Genomic DNA, 21276 nt, shown 5'->3' with positions numbered 1-21276 from the left:
TATTTCCCAGTGTATTTGTGAAGGTGTTTCCAGAAGAGATTACCACTGAATTAGCAAACTGAGTCAAGAAAAGTGCTCTTACCAATGTGGATGGATCATCCAATCATTGAGGGCTCAAATAGAACAAAATGGTGGAGGAAGGGTGGATTTGCTCTGGGACATCCGCCTTCTGCTCATAGACATCAATGCTTCTGATGCTCCTAAAATATGGGCCTTTAGACTGTGTCTGGAATTTATGTCATGGACCCCTATGAGTCTCAGGCCTTTGGATTCAAATTATGCCTCCAACTTGCAGGTTTTCCAGTTTGCAGGTTGTATACCCACAATTGCATGAGCTAATTCCTCATGTATATATATATGTAGTTACATATATATATCCTACTGGTTCTGTTTCTCTGGAGAACCCTGACTAATATATATTTCTATACACATCAACTAGTGAATATACAAGCCTGCATTAAGTTAACTGTTTATTTCTTGGGGTAGAGGAAATATGTAAATAAGACATCACAAGGGGGTAGAATTTGCAATGGTTAAAAAGAGAGACTTGTAATAGAATCTGAGCTCTACCATTTACTGTCTTGAATGAGCTGTTTAAACTTTCTAAACCTCCTCTTCCTCTAAATTGAGAATATACTTACTGAATTTAGATCATATGGTAACTTAATGAGATGATTTGTGTGAAAATACTCAGTACATAGTAAACCAATCAATAACTATTTCTGTTATGTTTTGATTGGAAAGCAGGAAGAGCAAAGAGGAGAAAGGGTTAAGAGCCTGGGTGCTGTCCAGCTCGGTATGGAAGGAGAGGGTACAGGAGGGAAAGTTTTAAAAGTGGTGATAGTAGAAAGCTATAAATTTCTCTAAATTCATCACCTCACAAAGGGCCAATTCTGGGTGTTTATACCTGTGCCAATGCATTCCATAAGAATATCATATCTGTTCCCCACCAGATTCCTGGGACTTGGATGATTTTAATATACTTTGTCCAATAGAGTGTCATAGGCTTAATATGGCTCCCAAAGTTGTACATGTCCTAATTTGTAGAATTAAGTATGTTACCTTACATGGCAAAAAAGATTTTGCAGATATAGTGAGGATTGTGAATCTTGATATGGATCTTATTTGACTAGGATGAATCTAACTGCATAAGCTGTTAAAAGTGGGAGAAGGCAAAACAGTCAGTCAGAGAGACATGTCAGAATTGGAATTTTGCAGGAGAGATTCAGTGCCTGAGAGGTACTCACCCAACCCCCTGTTTATGGCTTTGAGGTTTGAGGAAAGAGGTCATGAGTCAAGGAACGTGGGCAACCTCTAGAACCGAGGTAAGCCCCTCCACCTGACAGTCAGCAAAGAAGTGGGTACTTCAGTACTACAACCATAAGGAACTGAGTTCTCCCAACTACCCATGTGCTGGAAGATATGAATTGTCCCATAGAGCCTTCAGAAAGAAATGCAGCCCTGCTGACACCTTGATTTTAACACAGTGAGGCTCATTCTAGACTTCTGACATGGAGAACTATAAGATAATAAATTTGTTGTTGCTTCAGCTCAGTTCAGTCACTCAGTCGTGTCCAACTCTTTGCAACCCCATGAACCACAGCACGCCAGGCCTCCCTGTCCATCGCCAACTCCCGGAATCCACCCAAACCCATGTCCATTGAGTTGGTGATGCCATCTAACCATCTCATCCTCTGCCATCCCCTTCTCCTCCTGCCCTCAATCTTTCCCAGCATCAGGGTCTTTTCCAATGAGTCAGCTCTTTGCATCAGGTGGCCAATGTATTGGAGTTTCAGCTTCATCATTGGTCCTTCCAATGAACACCCAGGACTGATCTCCTTTACGATGGACTGGTTGGATCTCCTTGCAGTCCAAGGGACTCTCAAGAGGCTTCTCCAACACCACAGTTCAAAAGCATCAGTTCTTCTACGCTCAGCTTTCTTCACAGTCCAACTCTCACATCCATACATGACTACTGGAAAAACCATAGCCTTGACTAGATGGACCTTTGTTGGCAAAGTAATGTCTCTGCTTTTTAATATGCTATCTAGGTTGGTCATAACTTTCCTTCCAAGGAGTAAGTGTCTTTTAATTTCATGGCTGCAATCACCATCTGCAGTGATTTTGGAGCCCAGAAAAATAAAGTCAGCCACTGACTTTTTCCACTGTTTCCCCATCTATTTGCCATGAAGTGATGGGACCAGATGCCATGATCTTAGTTTTCTGAATGTTGAGCTTTAAGCCAACTTTTTCACTCTCCTCTTTCACTTTCATCAAGAGGCTCTTTAGTTCCTCTTCACTTTCTGCCATAAGAGTAGTGTCATCTGCATATCTGAGGTTATTGATATTTCTCCCAGCAATCTTGATTCCAGCTTGTGCTTCTTCCAGCTCAGCGTTTCTCATGATGTACTCTGCATATAAGATAAATAAGCAGGGTGACAATATACAGCCTTGATGTACTCCTTTTCCTATTTGGAACCAGTCTGTTGTTCCATGTCCAGTTCTAACTATTGCTTCCTGACCTGCATATAGGTTTCTCAAGAGGCAGGTCAGGTGGTCTGGTATTCCCATCTCTTTCAGAATTTTCCACAGTTTCTTGTGATCCACACAGTCAAAGGCTTTGGCATAGTTTTGTTGCTTAAGAGACTAAAATAGTGGTAATTTGTTTGAGTAGCAATATAAAACTAATACATGGAAATAAAGACAAAAGCTTCATTTAGTTTGATTCATTCATTTATTCTGTTTTCAACATTCATTGAGCAGCTATAGTGAGTGAGTCTCTGAGCCAGTTGCTAGTAATAAAAGCATGAGTAAGATACTGTCCTGGCTCTCAGCTTATTTAGACAAAGTCAGTGGAATGACCAGAAAAAGTTTCAAACTACCTAAACAACTTGTTCTGGCTTAATTCTCTGAACTACTCCACCTCTCCTCTTGCCTGCAATTTCAAAACAAGTAGTCATAGGAGAGGTGTGGCATGTTTTGCAAACTCACTGGCATGGATGTAGCATGAGCAATCTAAAAAAAAGCTAATGGATTTTCCCCCTTGGTCTATTTCCTATAAGATCTTGGCTTTGGTGCCCTTTGGGATAGAGCTTTGGCCACTTAATAAACATACCATCAGGCTGCTGCTGCCTGGTAACACAGTGACATCCTTCTTCTTCAGAAGAGTAGTCTGTTGGTGGTTGCCTAGGTCAGGGCTCCTCGAGCCTTGGTGTGCCTAAAAATCATCTGAGAGGCTTGTTAAAACACAGATTCCTGGGTTCCATTCCTGAGATTCTTAGTCAGGAAGTCTAGCCTGGGGCCCAAGAATCTCGATTTATTTCTAAATATTTATTAATAAATAAATGTTAATATTTATTTAATAATTTAAACATTAATATTAAATATAATAAATATTTAATTGTTCCAAGTCTTAGTTGTGACTTCAAGGATCTTTTATTTTTTGAACTGTGGCATGTGAGCTCTTCATTGCAGATGTGGGATCTAGTTCCCTGAGCAGGGGTCAAAAACCAGCCCCTCTGCATTGGAAGCCTGGTGTCTTCGCCACTGGGTCACAGGGCAGTCCCCAGAACCGGGATTGCTAACAAGCTCCTGGATGATGCTTCCTGTCCACGGGCCTCACTTGCAGTGTCTTTGGTGGATTACTCCTTATTTATTAATGAACATGGCTTATGGAGCCTGGATGGTCAGAAGCAGACAAACCTCAAAAACATGCAGCATCTCTGCCAGTTGGTGCCATACTTTTGAACACCTGAGCCCTGATAGTCTTCCACCCTGGTCCTTCTCACTTTGGTTCTCAGATGGGACTTCCCAGTCCTCCTATGATCACCCAAGATGCACAGCAACTTGCTGCAAACTCAGACCACTGAGAAGTGAGGGAGAGGAGGAGAGTATGAGTGGTGTTCCTCTAGCCTGGAAGTCTTGATGCCCTTGCATCATTAACAGCATCCTCACTGATAAGGCAAAATGAAGCACTGAAATCTTAACTTACGCAACTCAGCATGGGTGCAAAGGACATGTCCCACTGAGGGACATGCAAAGGGATTACACAACGCACTCTGTAGACACTGAGACAACACATGATATGGCAGCCTCTCCTCAACTCCAACAATTAATACCCCCTCACCAAGCTCTGTTTTCCTTTATTTCCCTTGCTGCCATCCTTCCCTGAACTTTTTAAAGTCCAAGGACACCCTAGAATGTATTGACACAGACAACTGTGAATGAGTTACTGCTCAGTTCTCTGACATTGTCCTTCTCAAGATCTTGTCCTTCTCAAGATCAAGGACAAGATCTCATGTCCTTCTTGAGCTAGAAAATGGCCACAAGTCTTAATACATTCCAGGCAATAACCTTGGACTCCTAAACTCATCATACAAATCTCATCATTTTGATGGGCTGTATGAATCCTGGTTCCTCTGTTTAAGATTCAGAAACATAAAGTGGGATTTGGGTCTATTGCTTAGAAAAATCCTGTTGAAATTCCCAAACATCCTTTTTGTCATTTAAAGAGGTAAAATATCATAAATAAGGGCTTTGTCAAATACTGCTTGCTTGATTAAAAGGAAAAAGTCATGTTTCTTGTAAAAATTGGTTTTCACTTAAGTTTTCTTTCTAAACAAAAGATACATCTAGAGTTTTAGGAAGATGGTTTATCTCTAGATGACTGCGGTATTATTTTCTTTATGCTCAGTTGCTCAGTCGTATCCAACTCTTTGTGACCCTTTCTTTATGCTAGGTCTTTACAAAATAAAAAAGACTTGTTTGACATATGGACTATTAATCTCATAGCAGGAGTAAAAGACCATTATTACTTTTATCTGTTAAATTAACCTTAGTGGGGGTTTTTTGCTCATTTAAAAAAATTACAGTTGATGTAAAATATTAAATGTTATGGATATACAATATAGTGATTCACAGTTTTTAAAGGTTATACTCCATTTATAGTTATTAGCCTGTGTTGCCCGCCCCCTTCCCTGTCCTCACTGGTAACCACTAGTTTGTTCTCTGTATCAGAGAGTCTGCCTCCTTTTTGTAATATTCACTAGTTTGTTTTTTTTTTTTTAGATTCTACAGGTAAGTGATATCATACAGGATTTGTCTTTCTTTGACATTTCACTTAGCATAATGCCCTCCAAGTCTATCCATGTTTCTGCAAATGGCAAAATTTCATTCTTTTTAATGGTTGAGTAATATTCCATTGTACATATACAATATACATATACACATATCTTCTACATCCATTCATATGTTGATGGATATTAGGGCTGATTCAATATAAGATTGCTTACCTTTCTTGGCATAAGAGTTATTTATTGACATTAAAATTTTATACATCTGAACTTTTATTTTGCTCTAAAGTAAAATTTCTTAACTTATTTTGTATCATGAACCTCTCTGGAATTGTTGATGTCTCCAGGCCTTTTCTAAGAATAATGTTTTATTTATGTATGTATTTGACTGTGCTGGGTCTCAGCTATGGCATGTGGGATCTTCAATATTTGTTGCAGCATGAGGGATCTTTTAGTTTCAGCCTGTGGGATCTTTGCAGCATGTGAACACTCAGTTGCAGCATCTGGATCTAGCTCCTTGACTGGGGATAGAACCTGGACATCCTGCATTGGGACTGCAGTCTTGGCCACTGGACAACCAGGAAAGTTCCCAAGAATACTGTTTTAAATGCATTAAAAGCACCACTTATAGGGAAAAAATAAAAATAATTATTTAAAAATACAGTTACCTAAATATTAAATCACATTTATGATATAGTAATATGCTTCTTTGGGCTTTCCTGGTAGCTCAGATGGTAAAGAATCTGCCTGCCATGTGAGAGACCTGGGTTCGATCCCTGGTTGGGAAGATCGCCTGGAGGAGGGTGTGGCAACCCACTCCAGTATTGTTGCCTGGAGAATCCCCACAGATAGAGGAGCCTGGTGGGCTACAGCCCATGGGGTCACAGAGAGTCGGCACGACTGAGCGACTAAGCACAGTGTGCCTCTCTAAGTTATGGCCTAGCCCCAGGCTCACTGCCTACTATAATTCTCATGTAGTGACGAGCAGAAACCGTATTTTGAGGTATCTGCAAGAACTAATGAATGGGTATGATTTCTGTTGGAGGTATAAATACCCTTGTCTATTACTGTGGTTTGCTGTCTGCATTCTTTTTTCTTAATTAGAGGATAATTACTCAACCATTGTGTGATTGTTTTTGGCATACCTCAATGTGAATTGGTATTAGGTATATATATGTCCCCTCCCTCTTCAATCCCGCTTCCACCTCCCTCCCCATCCTCCCCTCTAGGCTGTTACAGAGCATTGGCTTTGGTTCCCTGGGGCACACATCAGACTCCCACTGGCTATCTGTTTTACATATGGTAATGTATATGTTTCAATGCTGTTCTCTCATATCATCCTACTTCTTCTTCCCCCTCTGTGTCCAAAATATTTGTGTCTCCTTTGCTGCCCTTTAAGCAGGATCATCAGTACTATCTTTTTACACTCCATATATATGCATTAATATGTCTACATTTTTAATTGAAGGAAATTCTAAATTTCAAAGATGTTAGTGAAAATACAATTATTTCCATCCAGGCCCATGCACTCCCAGCATGCTATGCTAAGTCACTTCAGTCATGTCTGACTTTGTGACCCTATGGACTGAAGCCTGCCAGGCTCTTCTGTGCATGGGATTCTCCAGGCAAGAATACTGGAGTGGATTGCTATTCCCTTCTCCAGGGGAACTTCCTGACTCAGGGATCAAAGCTGCATCTCTTACATCTTTTCCTGCATTGGCAGGCGGGTTCTTTACCACAAGCACCACCTGGGAAGCCTGAATTTTATCCATAAAACTGCCTGGGGATCAGTGGACCACAGGTTGAGAAAATCAGCCTAAAGCCTCTTTTCATGAACTCTAAATTTTAATGCATTCCAAAAAGAGGATTTCTGTGAATCAGCCAGACTTTAATGAATGGAGGCTATTGATGGAATGTCAGAAACTGTTATGATGAAAAGTCTCTGACCCTCGTGAAGTTTTAATTATTCAGGTAACATAATGATCTATTGATTTGACAATTTTCTAAAAAACATTGAAGTATGTATACTGTGTATAAAAAATAGTTTATTCTCCCTCTCAACTTCCACTCTGTTACCAAGAAGGGAATCACTGCTGACAGTGTGTTTGTGTGTGATCTATATATTTTATAATTCTCTCACCATCATGTGCCAGTGGGAACATGAATGTATTACTTAACAATAACTGGGGAGAAAAGACAATTTATTTCCACAAATTTAGTATTTATAGTGCAGGTCCCAAAGAAAGATTAGCTATATTTTCTCTCACGTGCAAAAAAAAACCCAGGAAAGTTCTGTCAGATCTAGCTAGGGTCATATGTCAACTTGGTCCAGGCACTTGGCTGGAAGGGTGTAGGGCTGGATCAGCTTAATACATGGGTGCTTTTGCTGCAACCATGTAAATATATGGGTTGAGCAATTCTATGATTCAGAAAGAACTGAGCAGATGCCTCCACTAACTGACCTTTAGAAAGCTGGCAACACTTTGTCCTCAGCCTGAAACAGAGTGGATATCTTCATGGAGAATGAGAGAACTAGATTTCCCTCTTCTTTTGTTATGAACAAGGACCAAGAGCGCATTCTTTTTTAAAATAATCTCAGTGTTACATTTTTTGAGTAAAAAGTAATTCACAAGACATTGAGAATTTGAGGAAAAAGTTTAAGTGTAGTAAGGCAGTAACGTATCTTGCATCTCTTAGACCTGCTTGTGGCCAGATCCCACTTCTGGTGCGTGCTCAATTGTTTAGTCATGTCCAACTCTTTGCGACCCCCTGGATTGCAGCCCACCAGGCTTCTCTGTCTGTGGCATTTTCCAGGCAAGAATACTGGAGCTGGTTGCCATTTCCTTCTCCAGGGGATCATCCCAACCTTGCATCTCCTGCATTTGTTACATTGGAAGATGGATTCTTTACCACTGAGCCACCTGGAAAAGCCATCCCACTCCTGGAGACTGAAAAAATTGATTTGGGGTGTGCCCTGATCCTTGGGTGTTTTATAAATTTCCCAGGTGACTCTGACATCCAGCCCAAGTTGAGAAACTTTGACTCGTCTCATACTCTTTTTAATTATACAAGTAATGCATAAATACATTTTTGTTAATTTTTTCAAGCATGGTTCTAGTTTTTAAAGCATTTATCAAAGTACATGGAATCAGGAGTCTTAAAATCTGATGTGCAGTGGAATCACCTAGGAGAATATTTAACATGCAGATTTCCATGCTTGATGTGCTTTATTAAGTGTGAGGGGAGACCTAGGAATGTGTAATTTTTATAAGTGCCCCTTTTTCCTTTTTTATTAAAGCTTTTATTTTGAAATAATCTTATACTGACAGAAAAGTTGCAGAAAATTCCATTCATTAGGCCCCAAACATCTTACTTAACAATGGTACACTATCATGTATGAAACGAGTCGCCAGTCCAGGTTCGATGCACGATACTGGATGCTTGGGGTTGGTGCACTGGGACGACCCAGAGGGATGGTATGGGGAGGGAGGAGGGTGGAGGGTTCAGGATGGGGAAGACGAGTATACCTGTGGCAGATTCATTTTGATATTTGGCAAAACCAATACAATACTGTAAAGTTTAAAAATAAAATTAAAAAAAAAACAAGAAGTTAACACTAATATAATATTAGTAATTAAACTACAAACTCCATTTGGATTTCTCATTTTTCACACTCTTTTTTCTGTTCCAGGAACCATATTACATTTAGCTGTCATTTCTTCTTGATCTTCATCAATCTGTATGGTGCTTGGGTCTTCACTTATCTTTCATATCCTTGACTCTTTTGAAGAAGTTTAATTAGTTACCCCCAATTGATTTTGGTATGGAATTTTCCTAACTTTTTTTAAAATTGAAGAATAGTTGATTTACAATATAATCCTAGTCTCAGGTGTACAACATAGTGATTCAAAATTTATATAGAATATACTCCATTTAGGCTTCCCTTGTGGCTCAGCTGGTAAAGAATCTGCCTGCAATGCCAGAGACCTGGGTTCGATCCCTGGGTTGGGAAGATCCCCTGGAGAAGGGAAAGGCTACCCACTCCAGTATTCTGGCCTGGAGAGTTCCATGGACTGTATAGTCCATGGGGTTGCAAAGAGTCGGACACAACTGAGCGATTTTCATGTTCACAGTTTCACATACTCCATTTATAGTTCCTGTAAGGTGTTGGCTATATTTCCTGTATGGTGCAATATTTTCTTGTAGTTTATTTATTATACCCATAGTAGTTTGTGCCTCTTAATTCCCTACCCATGTTTTGCCTTTCAGTCCTTCCCTCTCCTCACTGATAACTACACGTTCCATGTATCAGTGAGTCTGTTTTGTTGTTGCTGTTGTTAACTGTTGTTATATTCATTCATGTGTTTTATTTTTCAGATCCCACGTAAGTGATAACATATAGTATTTGTCTTTTTGTCCGACATCTTTCACTAAGTATAATACCCTTCAGTTCCATCCATGCTGTTGCAAATGTAAAATGTTATTCCTTTCTATGACTGAGTAGTATTCCATTGCACATATATACCACATCTTCTTTATCCCACTTTGGTAACCATAAGTTTGCTTTCTATGTCTGTGAGTCTGCTTCTGCTTTGTAAATAAGTTCATTAGTATAAGATTTTAGATTCGACTTATAAGTGATACCATATGATAGTTGTCTTTGTCTGACCTACTTCACTTAGTATGATAATCTCTAGGTTCATCCATGTTTATACCAATTCTTTCTTTGGCTGAGTAATATTCCACTGTGTATATATATACCACATCCTCTTTATCTCTTCATCTGTCAACAGATATTTAGGTGGCTTCCATGTTTTGGCTATTATGAATAGTGCTGCTATGAACATCGGGGTGCATGTATCTTTTTGAATTGGTTTTTTCCAAATGTATGCCTAGGAGTTGGTTTCCTGGATCATATGGTAACTCTATTTTTTTCAAAGGGACTTTTATACTGTTATCCATAGTGGTTACAAAAATTTACATTCCCACAAACAGTGTAGGAGGGTTTCTTTTTCTTTATACCCTCTGCAGCATTTATCATTTGTAGGCTTTTTGATAATGGCCATTCTGACTTGTATGAGGTGATACCTCATTGTAATTGTGGTTAACATTTCTCTAATAATTAGTGATGTTGAGCATCTTTTCATGTGTCTGTTTGTCATCTGTATTTCTTCTTTGAATACATGTCTGTTTAGGTCTTCTGCCCATTTTTTGATTGGGTTGTTTGTTTTCTTGCTATTGAGCTGTGTTACTATTTGTATATTTTGGAAATTAAGTCCTTGTTGGTTGCATTGTTTGTAAATGTTTTCTCCCATTCTGTAGGTTCTTTTTGTTTTGTTTATGGTTTCCTTTCCTGTGCAAAAGTTTAGAAGTTTGAATAGATTTCATTTATTTATTTTTGCTTTTATTTCTTTTGCCTTAGAAGACTGGCATAATAAAACATTGGTACAATTTATGTTACAGAATATCTTTCCTATGTTCTCTTCCAGGAGTTTCATGGTGTCATGTCTTATATTTAACTCTTTAAGCCATTTTGAGCTTATTTCTGTATATGTTGTAAGGGAGTGTTCTAATTTCATGGATTTTCATGTGGCTATCCAGCTTCCCCACCACTTGCTGAAGAGACTGTCTTTTCCCCACTGTATATTCTTGCTCCTTTGTTGAAGATTAATTGACATAGATGTGTGGATTTATTTCTGGATTCTCTATTCTGTTGCCAATACCACACTGTTTTGATTACTGTAGCTTTGTAGTATTGTCTGAAATCTGGAAGGATTATGCCTCCAATTTTGTTCTTTTTCCTCAGGATTGCCTTGGCAATTCTAGGTCTTTTGTTCCATATACATTTTAGGATTATTTGTTCTAGTTCTGTAAAAAATGTCATGGGTAAATTGATAGGGATTGCATTTAATATGAACATTGTTTTGTGTAGCATGTCCATTTTTAACAGTAGTAATTCCTCCAACCCAAGCGCATGGGATGTCTTTCCACGTCTTTGAATTGTCTTCAGATTCCTTTATTAATGTTTTATAGTTCTCAGCAGATAAGTCTTTCACCTCCTTCATCAGGTTTATTCCTAAATGTTTTATTTTATTTTTTATGCGATTTTAAATGAGCTTTCTTTAACTTTCTGATATTTCATTGTTAGCATAAGAAAATGCAACCGATTTCTGTGTGTTAACTGTGAGACTGTAGTAGAGAACAAAATGATGAGGTCTGGGGGAACTTACTTTGCAGCAGGTACTTTTTTTTAATTTACAAACACAAGACAAGATCATCTATGTGCCACAGGAGATGAAGAAACAGATTAGGAAAGAAGGTGGCACTTGAGCCAGGCCTTGAAGAACAGATAAATTTTTAACAACTGAAAATGAAGAAAGGGGTGTTTGAAGTACAAATTGGATAATAAATGAAGCTGAATTGCTTTCTAATAAACAATAGCAGTACAGCAAAATATCTGTCTTTATGCAGTTCTTAAGAATAACCATGATCATGTCCCCTTTTATTCCAAGCCAAGTGTTTCCTTTGTTCTCTTCATTTCTTTACATTCTACAGGTAGTTGCTTTTTATTTAATAGAAATTCTCAGGTGAAATACCTTGCCAGAAGCTTTGGATTTAGAGCTAACTAATGGAAGAGGAGAATTTTTAATCAGTATGCCCTAGAGAACACTAAGAAAAAACGTTCTGACATTGAATTAGAAGTATGAAGTTATTCCACATTTTGGAAATGGAGGTGGTAGTGGTATGTATGTGAGTGTTTCCCCTGTACTGAGAATTTCTCAAATGAGCTGGTATTTCAATTAAAAAGTTAGTTAGCAGTTGTTTTAATGGTCTTTCCCCCACCCCTTTTAAAGACAGACCGTGTACACCCACCCTTATCCCAAAACTCCTTCAACAACTAAGTTTTTTGACCTAATTGCTACTCTGAAAAAGTAAGTCCTAGGCTGTTCTGAACTACATTTTTTATCTACCAGCTTCTCAAAATAACTAGATACCTAACAACACTTGTATTCATAAAGATTTGGAATAGGAGTTATCTAAGGAAAAAATAATCCAATACAAATTAATTTAGTGTTATAGCCAGAGGGTAGATAGGGAGTACAAGTAAATTCTGAGGGCTTCAGTATTACATGAAGTTATGCATGAAGTGATTAGAACACAGTCAGTATGCAGCTTGGCATCAGGTTTTAATTCTGCAGCAGTTTGCCTTTGGTTAATGGAACATCCCAGGGGGCGCTAGTGGTGAAGAATCTGCCAGCCAAAGCAGGAGATGCAAGAGATGTGGGTTCAGTTCCTAGGTCAGGAGGATCCCCTGGAGTAGGAAATGGCAACCCGCTCCAGTATTCTTGCTTGGAAAATTCTATGGACAGAGGAGCCTGGTGGGCTACAGCCCATTGGGCTGCAAAGAGTCAGACACGACTGAGCAACTGAGAACAGCAGCAGCCTTTAGTCAAAAATAAATTCAGTGATAACCAATAACTGTCCCTGGTTAATGACAGGGGAGGAAATATCAAGCATGTCATCACAATGTATTTTCATTGTCTAAGATTGTTCAAACACAGCGTCTAGTATTTCAAATGTCAATAACTAAAAACATTTTTAAAAATGGAGCTCTTAACATTTTCATAGCACAGTAGCAACTCTTGAGTCACCCTGTCTTCAAAATCATTTGTGAAAGTGGCAAATATTTGTGGTTGTCCTAATGACATCACTAAAACAAAATGTTCTCAGTCTAGGTCAGAGCCATCCATCAAGGAGGCTGCCATCGTCAAGTTACCAGATGACAAAATGTTAGATGTAACAGGGGCAGAACCATAATGAGACCCAGGCTGTCCAGGCCTAGACGGTTTTTAAGCACACTGCCAGAACATCTTTTGAAAAGAGGGGGAAAAAAATCTTTAAAACATCTGTTAACCAACTTTTTGAGATACCAGCTCATCTGGCAAATTCTGGATACAGAGAAAATGCTCACATTCATGCCACCACCATTTCCATTTCCAGAAAGTTCATAGTTCTTGTCTCTGTTAAACTGATTTCTCCTCCCCCCATGTACCACCCTCCCCCATGCTCTTCTGTGACAAAGCACCCTGTGAGCCCAGGAAAACAGCTTTGAAATTTCAGACCCTTTTGCTAGCACCTTCTTTTGTAAGCAGTTTTCTCGTGTAGGATGTTTTCTCATGAGTCCACCTTGTTCTGCAGATTTTCTTCCTCTGTGGAAGTTTCCAGAAGGCCTTAATAAAACATAAGAGCAAGAGGGCCCAGTGTTTAGATCATGTCCCTGCTGAAAATTTTAGAATTCTCTGTGAACGGTCACTTTTTTATCTCACTGCCTGGCAGTATTCCTGACCTACCACAGACGTCCAGTAGTATTTAAGCGAATAAATATATCAAATAAGTGTGTGTGTGTGTGTTTAATCTAGCCTGCTAAGAATGGCGAGGCTTTTCCCCCTTGTATTATTTATTATATCCCATGAATGGAAGTAATGATGTGATTCAAGTCTTTTACCTCTTTTGCAGACAAATTAGTAAAACGGTCGCTATCATTACATTGCACTGCTGCTGCTAAGTCGCTCAGTCGTGTCCGACTCTGTGCGACCCCAGAGACGGCACCCCACCAGGCTCCGCCGTCCCTGGGATTCTCCAGGCAAGAACACTGGAGTGGGTTGCCATGTCCTTCTCCGGTGCATGAAAGTGAAAAGTGAAAGTAAAGTCGCTCAGTCGTGTCCGACTCTTAGCGACCCCATGGACTGCAGCCCACCAGGCTCCTCCATCCATGGGATTTTCCAGGCAAGAGTATTGGAGTGGGGTGCCCGTGCCTTCTCCGATTACATTGCACTACCTCTTCTAATACCAGAGCAGCTCAGAAACGTGAAATTCTCCCCTCACCAAGTCTTGCTTATATTACAGACAGCATCAGATCAGATCAGATCAGTAGTTCAGTCATGTCCGACTCTTTGCGACTCCATGAATCGCAGCACGCCAGGCCTCCCTGTCCCTGAACAACTCCCAGAGTTCACTCAAACTCACGTCCATCAAGTCGGTGATGCCATCCAGCCATCTTATCCTCTGTCGTCCCCTTCTCCTCCTGCCCCCAATCCCTCCCAGCATCAGAGTCTTTTCCAATGAGTCAACTCTTCGCATGAGGTGGCCAAAGTACTGGAGTTTCAGCTTCAGCATCATTCCTTCCAAAGAACACCCAGGACTGATCTCCTTCAGAATGGACTGGTTGGATCTCCTTGCAGTCCAAGGGACTCTCAAGAATCTTCTCCAACACCACAGTTCAAAAGCATCAATTCTTCGGCGCTCAGACTTCTTCACAGTCCAACTCTCACATCCATACATGACCACAGTAAAAACCATAGCCTTGACTAGACGGACCTTTGTTGGCAAAGTAATGTCTCTGCTTTTGAATATGCTATCTAGGTTGGTCATAACTTTCCTTCCAAGGAGTAAGCGTCTTTTAATTTCATGGCTGCAGTCACCATCTGTAGTGATTTTGGAGCCCAGAAAAATAAAGTCTGACACTGTTTCCACTGTTTCCCCATCTATTTGCCATGAAGTGATGGGACCGGATGCCATGATCTTAGTTTTCTGAATGTTGAGCTTTAACCCAACTTTTTCACTCTCCTCTTTCACTTTCATCAAGAGGCTTTTTAGTTCCTCTTCACTTTCTGCCATAAGGGTGGTGTCATCTGCATATCTGAGTTTATTGATATTTCTCCCTGCAATCTTGATTCCAGCTTGTGTTTCTTCCAGTCCAGTGTTTCTCATGATGTACTCTTCTTTTCACTAGGAAATATGTGTTTCCCAGGCAGTGAGACGAAAGGGCTGATTTTTTTGCTTGTCCTGGAGTGGACTTCTCTTGGGGGTGGGTGAAAGAAGGAAAGGAGCTGATGGATCCCACCCTTACCTGCGGGCACATCAATATTCTGGGCTAGACCCTAGACCCTGCTCCCAACCCCCATGGGAAATGGACACTGCGATAAAGCTGGCAGGGCACTGAGGGAGTTTGTGTCCAATTGGTGGTTCTGCTGAGGATGAAACAGGACTTCAGATAGGCAGGAAACTCCCTAGTTAGCCACTGCAGAGGCAGGGAAGGCAGCTGGGGCTCTTGGCCCTGTACACACGCGGAAGACACCTTCTTCCCATGATGTGGCATGGCAATCCTGAGTTTTCTCCACTTTTTGTTCCAGTTTAAGGTTTTGCTCTTGGAAACAATATTCTAAACTTTCAGGTTCCTGGAGTTAGGAGGTGTTGTTGTATTTCTTTCTGGATTACAGAAAAATCGAAAAGCTGAATGATTAAAGAAAAAATAACATATTTATGTGTTTTCTGTCAAGTTTTTTTAAAAAGAAAGTTACAGAAAAATGTATAGAGATCAAACCCTTTTTACATATGTGCAGTTTAAAAGAGGGTCTGAACTAAACTGTAAAAAAGGTTACTCCCACAGATGTGAGTAGAATTAGCTAGCAGGGTATGAGGGGGACTTGCATGTTATTTTGCTAAATATTATTCTATTGTGTTATTTTTAGTCACGGTGTAATCATGTATTCATGTGTAACTTGTTAAAAGTTACATGAATTCAACAAAGAACCAGTATCAAAAATACATGAAGAACCCTCAAAACTCAACAGCACAAACAACAACCATTTCATTTAGAAAATGAGCAAAAAACCTGACAGACAGTTAACTGGGGAGGATATCCAGATGGCAAATAGAAAAATAAGAATTAAAACCACAGTGAACTGTTATTACACACCAATCAGAATGGCTAAAATAAAGGATCGTCAGAACACCAAATTCTGACAAGCATGTGAAAAAGCTGGATCCCATTGCTTTGAGATATATAAAATGATACAACCACGCTTGGAATTTTCTTATAAAACTAAACCTTGTGATCTGGCAGTTGTACTCTTGATGTTTGTTCCAAAGAACTGAAAACTTCACACAAAAATGATTGTTTATAGCAGCTTTATTCATACTAGCTAAAAACTGGAATCTGCCCAGAGATTCTTTGATGGCAAATAGCTTAATTTATTGTGGTGTGCATGCTTCATGCAATCCCCTTCATACACGCAATGACTTGGATGCATCTCCATGGAATTATGCTGAGTAAGAAAAACCAGTCCCAAAAGACTACGTTCCGTATGGTTCCATTCACATGGAGTCTTTGAAATGAGAGAGTAGTGGTTGTCAGGGGTTAGAGGAATAGGGAGGGGGGCGGAGGTGAGCCTGCTCATAAAAGGGCAGCACAGGAATCCTTGTGCTGGAACTGTTTTACATCTTGACTGTGGTTATGGACACATGAATTGACATGCAATAAAACCGCATATAACTAAATCCACAGTACAAATGAGACTGGGGAAAGCCGAGCAACAGATTATGTCAAGATCACCAGATATGTCAATGCCAGTGTCCTGGCCGTAGAACTGTACTAGTTTTGCAAGATGTTATTTGGAGGAAAACTAGGTAAAGAGTACATGAAATCTGTATCATTTCTTACCATTGCATGTGAACCCACAACTATCCAAAAAAACTTTCCATTAAAAAAAATAATAATAACACCTCAAAGCATTTAAATATGTCTGCCAACTCCTGTCTGTAAAGTTGCAGGTAGAAGGCAGATCCTGACTTCTGTACTGCCTCCAGTAAAAGGTTGAGGCATCTTTTCCACCTCACAGCAGACATCATCTTCCCAAACATGTTTACCTTGCTCTTTCCCCTGAGCACAAAAGGGGGAACAGGGACTGATACTGCCTCAGTGAATTCATTTCTACAACCATGCAATCTGATCATCTTCTAGATCTAGATTTTCAGCCCCAACTAAAAATGAGAACTATCGTGATCCCTTATTAACCTGCGGTGGCAGCACCCTAACCCCAAATGAGTAAGTCTTAGTCTCAGGAGTGAAATCTAGGCACAGTGTTTCTGTCTGGTGTTTAAGCTTTCAGCACGATTGTGACGTCCAGCCAGGGTTGAGACTCACTTGTCAGAGCGGTGATCACAATGGTGGCTTTTAAAGGCACCGAGCAGGATCCCCCATCTCACTTCCGCAACCTGCACTTCTAGGACCAGAAGGGTATGTTTTTAGGGACTCACTTCCCCTCTGCAGTCAAAGCTGACACTGAGCATAAAACCTCAAGAAGAGCGTGTGTCTGGGGCAGAGCGGGTAGGGCAGTTCTAGAAGGCACACAGGCACTTCAGTGTTCTCCAGGTTGTGTACTTGGCGGAGTGTCTCTAAACCTGGCTGAGCTCTGCTGCTGCTTCTGAGGTTGCTGAGAGGCCAAGCAAGTAGGGGGCAGAGCCCTTGAGGAGTGGGAAGGGCAGGGGAGACAAACATCCTTGGAGGTTAAAGGGCCCTCTTGGGCTCTGTTTCCATCTGAGAGCCTGTGGTCATACCACTGAAGGTTTTGAAATCTACGGTTCTGAGCAGGTCAGGGAGGTAAAGGGGGCTGGGGATTAATCTGCCTCCACAGTAGAAAAGAGGTTGAGGATTTGGTGTCCCCTTGCAGTGTGCTGCTTGGTGAGGTAGGCACACTCCCAAGCACCCTCGGAGACCATGTAAAGGAAAACTCATTTAATAGCTCCTACCCAGTGGTGGTGCTTCCCAGGTGGCCTGCTAAGCAGAAGATGCAAGAGATACATTTTCAGTCTCTGGATGGGGAAGATCCCCTGGAGAAGGAAATAGCGACCTACTCCAGTACTCTTGCCTGGATAACCCCATGGGGAAAGGACCCTGGTGGGCTACAGTCCATGGGGTCACAAAGAGTTAGAAACGATTGAGGACACGTGCAACAGCGACGATCTAGCTGCCATTAGCATCTGGATGGCAAGCAGAGCTATTAAAAACTCTGCCCAATTATATCATAAGTACCTCAAGAATTTCTCAAATAACCCGAGCAAATTCCTCAGACTCTGCTAAAAGCCAAGCAGAGGAATAACAACTTTCTGGCCATTCACGCCTTCCTTCCACTGGTATTTATGAATTCCAGACATTTTCTCCATCTAAACCTAATTAATCTCCTGGTCTAAAGATCAGCAGCGTTAGTCTCTCCCACAACCCAACTGTGTCCCAGCATTCACAGTTGTTGCCACTCAGATTCTGTCCCTAGGCTGCTGCTAAGGATCTGATAAACAGTTTCCAAAAAGCCACACGCTACTTGGCCCATGCTTACTGTGTTTATAGAATCCCAAGTGCAATTATTTAAACAGGTGCTGTTCATCTACATGCTGAGATTGTTTCATTTTGTTTTCTCATATGTTTGACCTCCTTGCCTCATTTGGAGAAGGGAAGAAAATAATTATTTTCTCTCATCCTTAGTCTTTATTTACAAATTGCAGTCACTCCTCCTAAAAGACTGAAGGCATCATTGTCAAGGGAAACAAAAGATTGACAAGGCAAAGCAACTCTTAATAGCCCCAGCTGCTTGTTACTGTCTGGACTGTGAGCAGAGGGCTTCCAGGACTGCTGGTGCTGGCTGGGACCTTCCCTGACTCTGTTCATTCTTAACTTCTTGATCTTTCTTCTCTCCTCTGGTTTTGACTAAAAGTCAAAAGGGCAGTGATGTGTTTCTCCTAAAGCAGCTTCCAAACTAGGTGAAAACTCAGTCAAGGCTGTGGCAAATTCCTGCTTCTTACCTCTTTAGGTCAAGGTTGCTCAGGCTCTAAGATAAAACTTAAAAGATCAGCTAATCTGGCAGTATTTATGTGACCAAGTCCCAGTAAAACTCTGGCCACCGAGGCGCTGCCTTCATTGGCAGTACTCTGTGTGTATGTCACCTGTAGTTTCCAGAACAAATGAGCACTACTCACAGCTCTGCTGGGAGAGGCAGCTGGGAGCTCTGGGGGTGGGACCCTGCTGGACGCCACCCCAGGCACCTCCTCTGGAGCTGATTCTCATCTGTTTCTGCTTTCACTGTAATAAACCATAACCATCGGTGCAGCGGCTTTCAACAAATTCTCTGAGTCCTTCTGGGAAATTATGGAAGCCAAGAATGGTCTTCCAGATCCCTGCTCTTGCAGTTTTTCTCAGGGGTGGTCTTGTGGACATCTCTGACTTTTAGCTCTCATTATTAACGCTGGAACAGTCAAATGAACTTTTGGCCTACGGCTAACTCATCTGGAAAGTGGGGACATGATCATATCTGAGCTGCTGATCTTCACAGAATGAATAAGAAGCTGAAACAACATTTTTGAAAGTACATCGTGAGCCATAAAACACTTGGTAAATCTAAAGTTATTCATTGTGTCTTGCTGTCTGTTTCAAGGAATTCCATGTGAGACAGCTAACTTAGACAGCAGAGCTGTAGAGGTTAATGGCCCAGGCTTTGGAGTCAGCCATAGCTGGCTTCAGTTTTTCCCATGTCTACTAATCACTGAGGCTACTTAAGTTTTGCCTTCCTCGTCTATAACATAGAAGTCATAATATTTGGCTCATACAGTTGTTGTAAGAATTAAATGACTCTCAAATGCTCAACACATAGAGTTATTATTTTTGATGACCCTCCACTACGTTGGCTAGCCAGTTATGGAGATGGGGGTTGGAGGATGGAGATAATTTGCCAAAATTTTGCATAAAACTCAACATGTCATTGCTCTTTGCCTTACATGATTACTCTGATGTTTGTTAGTAAGTTTTTCTTTAGAATACTAAGTAATTGCCTATATTAACAAGAGTTAATGTAACTTCAAAACTCTAATTCACCAGTAAAATATAATCAAGATTGCATTTCATATGTCACTTTGGTTTTACTTAAGCACATCTTGGTTGGTTGCTGTTTGGTTGGTTAAGATTCCAGGTTCTTCTACATGCTGCTAATGACTGGATTCTAGCAAGAACTTATAGACTCACATAATAAGAATAGACACAGAAATTAGACTAGGGTTGGGAAAAATAGTGTGATGCCAGTATTTTCAAGAATGTCTTTAAACTTTTTAGAGGACTTGATCAATTTTCCTCCTTCTCTTGAAGACATGATTTCTTTCCCCTCTCCCTGCCCTCTTTCAAAGAAGAAAGTAATGTCTCCCTTTCTCCTAGAATGATTTCTGCCTGCCTGTCTCTGCATTTGTGTCCTTTTTTCCAACCTGACTCCTTGCTGAGAACTGGGCATGGTGTCATTGCCAGGAAGGGTTCTCATCTTCCTCTGAAGGGCACTCAAGCTGCTCTTGAACAGCAAATTGTCCACGGACAAAACAGTCCACTTCTGTTGGAATGAATTGAAATCAGAATGGAGCTCTGCCAGGACAGTCTTACCAAATGCGGACCTAAGACAGACTTTCTGTTTTGTTTTTTCTTTTCTAACACTTGAGTAGTGTATGAAACTGATCTCAGTGTGTGAAACAGTGTGTGAAGGGATCTGTTTGCACACCTCTTTTCACTACTTCTGGCCCACGTCTCAGCCTCTCTCTGGTCCTGAGCTTCACCCCATCTCTGGGGCTCACCTCTTCATGGGTTGTACCCTATTCTTCCCCCCAACCCTGAGCTCCACTCTCTTTTCTGAGAGTCACCTGCCTTTGACTCCCACTGCCATCTCTGAGCCTCCCTCTCTCTTACTTCTACCTTCTAGCCATCAGGAGAGATGGAAGGGGAAAGGCATTACCATACCCACTTAGGGATGACCACTGGAAAGCACACACACCTCTTTTCATATTCTGTTGGTCACACTTAGGTTGCATGACCACACCTAGCGCAGGGCTCTTAATTCTAGTCTCTGTGCACATTCTCTGCCAGTACAAATTCACCTGCTTTACAGGGATTTTCTTTCTTTCTTTTTTTTTTTTTTAAGTGGACTTGGTGGGTTTTTAAAAAATATTTATTTGGCTGTGTTGGGTCTTAGTTGCAGCACATGGGAGCTTTAGTTGTGGCATGTGGGATCTACTTCCCTGACCAGGGATCAAACCTGGGCTCCCTGCATTGTGAATGCAGTGTCTTAGCCATTGGACCACTAGGGGAGTCCCTGCAGTGATTTTCAACAGTATATTTTGTGTTGTTCCCTAGGATTTTGCACCATTTTTTTCTGCTCATCAACTATATGTGGCCACTGCAGAAAACTTGGAAAGTACATACTGCTGCTAAGGGGCAGTAAAAATACAACCTACAATCTTATCACCCAGAAGGAACACTTCTTCCAATTTTTGGCCTGTTTCCTTCCAGGACTTTCTCTCTACACTTCTTTTCTCTGTCTAGCTCGGGTTAAGTTGTAAA

At 40.8% G+C, this 21276-nt stretch overlaps 1 long non-coding RNA gene across 1 annotated transcript in view; it reads left to right on the top strand.

Annotated features, from left to right (window-relative positions):
• Positions 1-21276, top strand: part of LOC129620815 (uncharacterized) — a 108603-nt gene that overhangs the window by 51979 nt on the left and 35348 nt on the right. The gene's annotated exons all lie outside the window — the stretch shown is intronic.

Source organism: Bubalus kerabau, chromosome 10 (assembly GCF_029407905.1).
Source record: "Bubalus kerabau isolate K-KA32 ecotype Philippines breed swamp buffalo chromosome 10, PCC_UOA_SB_1v2, whole genome shotgun sequence".
NCBI classification, from domain to species: Eukaryota; Metazoa; Chordata; class Mammalia; order Artiodactyla; family Bovidae; genus Bubalus; species Bubalus kerabau.
This window is presented reverse-complemented; position numbering and strand designations above follow the sequence as displayed.